Source organism: Acipenser ruthenus, chromosome 8, assembly GCF_902713425.1.
Source record: "Acipenser ruthenus chromosome 8, fAciRut3.2 maternal haplotype, whole genome shotgun sequence".
NCBI classification, from domain to species: Eukaryota; Metazoa; Chordata; class Actinopteri; order Acipenseriformes; family Acipenseridae; genus Acipenser; species Acipenser ruthenus.
In genome coordinates this window covers 53,240,148-53,245,417 of record NC_081196.1, presented here as the reverse complement: position 1 = coordinate 53,245,417, position 5,270 = coordinate 53,240,148, and the positions used below count along the sequence as shown (strand labels likewise).

The following is a 5,270-nucleotide window of genomic DNA, read 5'->3' as shown; positions in this document are numbered from 1 at the left end:
ATGCAGCAGACAGAAATGTGGTAAACATTTTAAATTAAGGCACCCTTTTCTCAGGGACATCAAAATTAGTTTCATATGGTTTGCTTTTAAAATATGGGGTTGACAAAACATTCTGGGCAAATGTTATGGGTGAATTTTAATATGTAAATAAAGTACAGTTATAGAACCTTTGTTTTATTATTTAATTAATGCTTAATCAGCTGCAGATCATTAAAACAATTCAAGACAATGGAGTGTGTGTTAAATAATGTTTAGTTTTGAAGTTAAACTTAAAAAAAACAAAAAAAGAAAAAACACACATTTGTATTATGTGTTCCAGTGTGTCATGTTCACAGCTAGAGGGAAACACACACTTATGTATGTATGTCTATGGAACAAGAATGAGTAGCTGGAAGGACACAAGCACACAGAGCTATGACAGAGGACGTGAAAGGTGCTTTTTAATGTATGCTGTAAGAAAGAGTTAGGGTTGTGTTGGTGCAACAGAATTATGAAATTCAATACTGATTAATGCATGCAGAGTTAGCAGTAATAAGTTGTTTGATATTAGTCAGCCCAGAAATTTGCTCAATAAATATACCTGGAGGAGGGTTTTAGTGCTAGCACTTCAGTTGTATCGTCAAAAGTTTCTTGTTACTATCTGACGAATTACTGTGCAATTATTTTTGTTAGTATTGAACAATTAAGCATTTCAGCAGAGTAATCATTTCAGTTTTTCTGCTTTAAAAAAAAAAAAAAAAGATAAGCAATAGTTTGTTTTTTTTTTATCTGTGACTGAATACCAGAATTCAATTTAAAAGTAATTATAAAATGTCTACTTTTATTTGTGGCCTAAACAATAATATATATATATATATATATATATATATATATATATATATATATATATATATATATATATATATATATATATATATATATATATATATATATATATATAAAATATACTACAAACGCTTCTAGGCCACTACGCTTGCAAAAACATAAAAATATAATTTCATTTTCATTTTGCTCCGCATTTGACATATCTGAAATTCATCATTCACGGTGAAATGAAATCCTGTTATAATAACTACACTGTTATAGTGTTGGTTGACCAGCAGATGACAATGATGTATATATTTTAGGTTAAAGGTGTATGGTTACACCAACGATAAAATTACATTTGCATACAGTGCTACAGTGGCACAAAAAAAACCCAGTTACGTTAAATTTCATCATGCCTTGGAGAAAATATATTCAGACAGTATAGCTGCCAAACCTATGCTGATGTAAAAGGCGGCATTGCACTATTGTAATAGTGTCAACTGGATAGACTAAGTTTTAGGGGTGTATTGGGAATGGAAAAGAAAACTATAGTATAAAGCTCAAAGATGTTAATGCAGAAGACTGCAGCCTGAGTACCTTAAAGACTGGAGTTGCTTATATTGGATTTACTAACTGCATTATTAAAATTGTAAACATGCTTTCAAGGCAACAACTGGGCTTTATACACATACACATACACTCACACACACACACACACACACACACAATGCCACCTGCTTTGTACTGGCAGAGTTCAAACATTCTTCCAGATTCTTAAACAGAAAACAATAAGGAAACTTTCAGAAAAGTACAAGGTAAATGGTAGATATAAATTTGCTGTTAATATCTATTTTATACACATGATGGAAAAGGAAATGCTTTGTAAAATACTTCTTTAAAACATGTTTGTATTTTTAATTTGTATAAATATTTCTGGTGCTTTACTATTAAAGTTTTTCTTTCCTCTCCCGAATCATGGTTTACGTTATTATTTTTCTTAAATATATGTACCGCTTTCACACATTCATTATGGAAATTTTATTTGCTTTTCTTTATACCCTATTTAAAATGCCTAATTCAAATGTTGTCTGCAACCAATTGACCTGGAGGCCTGCAGATTAACAGGAGGACCCACGATCTCACAGTCAAGCAATCCCCTTGTTACACCTGCCTAAGAAACTAATGTTGCTGTTATTTGCGAGACAACTGTACGGCAAATTGGGTATTTTTAGCAAAACTTTCACATCATGTGAAGTATCAGGGGGTTGTGATGTTCATTACATTCCACTAAACTGCAGAACAAACTCATTTAATTTTCTGATAAAGGATAAGGCAAAAAGGAAATAAAAGTCCACACTTGTACAAGAGAAAAAAACAGACATATCAATATACAATGTTAAAACACTTGGAAAATGGTTTAATGATGTTCACAACAAAAAAAGTACTGTACAGTTACAGTAAAAGATTATCTTTATATATATATATATATATATATATATATATATATATATATATATATATATAAACAAATTACAGCAGACAAATGCATCTACACAAAATCTCTACCATGTATCCTGATTCACATACTTAATTTCTACACAATCGTTCAGAACTAAGCTACCATGTGGTAGCCATTTTAACAGCCAGCATTAAAGAAACTGTGTCCCCATTTTCTGTACACACAATGAAAAGATGATAAGAACCGGTTTATCTGCTCGCTTGGTCCAGACCAGTATGATAAAGCTGTACTAGCCAAGACAAGTATATTGAAAATAAAAGGGCCATTTCTGGACTGAACTGCTATTTTGTGTGAAAATTCAGGTTAATTCCAAATATTTCCCCAGGGGTTTCTTTCTTTCTTTTTTTTTTTTTAAACATAAAAAGCTACTGTTTTAAAAATAACAGAAAAATTTACACAAAACAAAAGTGTACATTGTCAAAATTCGGGTTAAAAAGGGGATACAGTTCTTCAACTGATAACTGCAGTCAGTGAATGCAATTTATACAAAATGCACATCATGTTAAATCTACAACTGAATTAATATGTACACTTCTTAATCATGAATAACTGGGCAGTGAAAACTGTTATCACATACATTGACACACCCAAAACATACAAAAATACTATTATTTTTAAACTACTAAGAGTAAGACTTAAGTATTTTTTTTCTCCATGCTATGACTGAAGAGAGCAATACACCGAAACAAACAAGAATTTTAAAACACAAAACCTTTTAATTATCCCAGAAATATACCAAAATATACATCTAAGCTTTGGAATTACTGAGGTTAGACTAATGCAAGTGCTGGGTAACTGCATTTAATACACAAGCCTAAGGTTTTGCAAGAAGAAACAAATCTTTGGTATCTGCATCAGGCGAACATTTAATATTTGGATTTTTGCTTTGGGATAGGGCTTGTAAGATCCCACAACCCCCCACTAGGTTAAAAAAATCTGTTAAAAATCCTTAATTTTTCAATGCATAAGAACATTTACAGACATCTATCTAGCACAAGGTTGAGGACTACAATGCATAGTTGCACAGTGGAACAGTGTAGAAGAAAAAGGAAAAACCTCAGAAAAAAAAGCTAGCAGTTAAAAAAGAACAGCATCTCCTAAGCACTTGCAGTGCGCTCAGAAGAATACCTCAGTGTGTATTAATTCACATCACCCAGCCCACAAAGGGTTAATATAAGCACCCATCAGAGTAGCCAATTACATCCCGTGTCTCCAGTCCCTCAACCAATCACAAAGCACCTGGAGGTCCATCTCATTTTATAGTGAAGGCCTTTCTCCTTGATTTGTAGGCAGATTTTTTGTTTTAAAATGTATTTATAAAAAGACAGTTAAATGCCATAAACCTTTGCTTGCTGCCTTTTAAACCAATAACTGTTTACAGTAGCATCAATTTATGTAGCCTAAAGGAGCAAATTAAGACTATATAAAGTTGTGAAACTGTGAGAGAATCTGCATACTAAACAAAAAGGTGTCACTTTAAAATAAAGGCTGATGTAGGGCTGAAGACCGTTTAGTTCATACAATCATTAAGAAGTCTTTGGTTCTCTTAAGAAGTTATCTGGAAATATCTAGCCTATTACAAGGCCAAATGGCAGTACAGTTATACAAACATCTACATTCAAAGAATTCAAACAAACTGGATTAAGGATTGTCAAAATAATGTGAAGAAATTGTGTCAGGATGTGTGTTTTTTTGGTTAAGTATAACAAATGCTCAAATAATTAAATAACAAAAAAGTGCCAATAGTATACATTTGGTAACAAAGTGGTTCCTTAATAAATAAAATGTGGGAGTTCATGCCTGCAAGAAACAATGTTATTCAGTACAGTAATTTTGCTAGGGTAAGTTACAGATTTCATTATATGGGCCAAGGGAGTCAAAGTGTCTATTAGGTATACCAAAATTATGAAAACTCAAATTGCAATTGTCCCTTTTAAACAAGACATTTGTGTGTTTTGTTATGTTTACTAACTGTACTGCCATGTGGTGCTGATACGAGCCAGGTTTACAAAGTATACACTAAGCGGGCATGAATAAGCATCTCTGAGGGGGTTTTAGAAGATTAAAGCAAGTTTACTCTGTCACGAGTTAGAAATGAGGTATACAACAGCTCCTGTACCTGCAGTGGATACCAACAAACCCACCACACCCATCTGTACTACACAGAGAAAGAAAAGGAATTACCCTAATACAAAGCCTCTACAAAAACTGCAAGTTTACATTAAATAAATAAAAGGGAACATCGACATGAACTACAGACTAGCACAAATACTGTGGTAATTCAATCCAGAGGCAGTAACTACAAAATACAATCTTGCCCAAAAGCTAGTGTTTTTTTTTTTTTGTTTTTTTTTTTTGTTTTTTTTTTTAACTCCACAATAATCACTCGAAAAAGATTGTGGACCAGACAAAACGCTAAGCTTCAATATTTAACCTTTCAAATAGTACTTTGTTCAACAGCATGATGCAATTTCTTTTTCTTCCTCTGTGTTTTATAGGAACTTATTTCTTTTATATATAAAATCTTTGTTCCAAGTGCTCTTCTTTCACAATTTAAATCATCACATCATTCCTATTAATCTACAACCTAGCTCAAAAAAACCGAACAAAAAGAGAGAAAAACTATCACAACTACCATTATTACCACCTTCACATACTGTCTCATTAGCAAAGCTTTCCAAACAGGTTTGTAACATAAATGTCAACCTACTAGGCAAAAACAAGTTTGTTTGTAACCCATACACTAGGCAAGAAGTTCACTGGTTTATAAACAGTGGAGAATCGAATCCATATATATATATATATATAAATATATATATGTATATATATATCAGAATTCTCCAATTCAAAAACATGAAAAAGATGCATTACCTAAATGTTTGTGTTGATATGTACAAAGCAACAAATCTCTTCTTTCACTTTCTCCTTCTGAGGAGAAAAATAT

At 32.1% G+C, this 5,270-nt stretch overlaps 1 protein-coding gene across 18 annotated transcripts in view; it reads right to left on the bottom strand.

Moving 5' to 3' along the window:
- Positions 1-2,610: 2,610 nt before the first annotated feature.
- Positions 2,611-5,270, bottom strand: part of LOC117406593 (POU domain, class 2, transcription factor 1-like) — a 40,943-nt gene continuing 38,283 nt past the window's right edge. For all 18 annotated transcript variants that reach the window (XM_059029236.1, XM_059029242.1, XM_059029237.1 and 15 more), the window contains one exon: positions 2,611-5,270. This exon is cut by the window's right edge and continues 4,606 nt beyond it. The gene's annotated coding sequence lies outside the window, so the exon portion shown is untranslated.